Genomic DNA, 1,438 nt, shown 5'->3' with positions numbered 1-1,438 from the left:
ATAATGGGTAACTGTAATGCCGCAGGCCCGAGGGCCGGACGGGTTTCCCTGTGTGCGTTTGAAAGATGCCTCTTCCTTGTGTATTGATAATAATGGGTGACTGGAATGCCGCAGGCCCGGGGGCCCGCCGGTTTTCTGGTGAGCCCTTGAAAGATGACTCTTCGTTGTGCGTTGATAATAATGGGTGACTGGAATGCCGCAGGCCCGAGGTCCCCCTGGGTTTCCTGGCGAGGCTTTGAAAGATGCCTCTTCATTTTGCATTGATAATAATCGGTGACTGGAATGCCGCAGGTCAGAGTGCCCACCGGGTTTCTCTCTGTGCCTTTGAAAGATGCCTCTTCGTTGCGCAGTGATAATAATCGGTGACTGGAATGCCGTAGGCCCAAGGGCCTGCCTCTTTTCCCAGTGTGCCTCTGAAGGACGCCTCTTCATTTGGCATTGATAATAATGGGTGACTGGAACGCCGTAGGGCCAAGGGCCCACCGGGTTTCCCAGTGAGCCTATGAAAGATGCCTCGTCGTTGCGCATTTTTAATAGATGGTGACTGGGATGCCGCAGGCCCGACAGCCCACCGGTTTTCCTGGTGAGCTGTTGAAAGATGCCTCTTCATTGTACATTGATAATAATGGGTGACTGGAATGCCACAGGCCCGATGGCCCGATGGCTTTCCCGGTGAGCCTTTGAAAGATCCCTCTTCATTCTGCATTGATAATAATGAGTGACTAGAATGGTGCAGGCCCGACAGCCCGCTGGTTTTCCAAGTGTGCCTCTGAATGTTGCCTCTTCTTTGTGCATTGATAATAATGGGTCATTGGAATGCCGCAGGCCCGAGGACACGCGAGTTTTACCTGTAAGCCTCTTAAAGATGCCTCTTCCTTTTGCATTGATAATAATGGATGGCTGGAATGCCGGAGGCCTGAGGGCCGGCCGGTTTTACCGGTGAGCTTTGAAAGATGCCTATTTGTTGTGCATTGATAATAATGGGTGACTGGAATGCCACAGGCCCGATGGCCCGCCGGATTTCCCGGTGGGCCTCTGAAAGATCCCTCTTCATTCTGCATTGAAAATAAGGGGTGACTGGCATGTCACAGTCCCGAGGGCCCGCCAGTTTTCCCACTGAACCTCTGAAAGATGCCTCTTCATTTCGTATGGATAATACTGCGTGACTGGAATGGCGCCGACCCGAGAGCCTGCCGGTTTTTCTGGTGAGACTCTGAAACATGCCTGTGCATTCTGCATTGATAACAATGGGTGACTGGAATGTCGCAGACTCGAGGGCCCGCCAGCTTTCCCAGTTAGCCTCTGAAAGATGCCTCTTCGTTGTGCATTGACAGTAATGGGTGACTGGAATGCACAAGTCCGAGGGCCCGCCGGTTTTCCCGATGAGCCGTTGAAAGATGCCTCTTCGTTCTGCATTGATAAAATAATGGGTGACTGG

The sequence above is a fragment of the Elephantulus edwardii genome, unplaced genomic scaffold (genome assembly GCF_000299155.1).
Source record: "Elephantulus edwardii isolate Elephantulus edwardi_28Jun2011 unplaced genomic scaffold, EleEdw1.0 scaffold00308, whole genome shotgun sequence".
NCBI lineage: Eukaryota > Metazoa > Chordata > Mammalia > Macroscelidea > Macroscelididae > Elephantulus > Elephantulus edwardii.
This window is presented reverse-complemented; position numbering follows the sequence as displayed.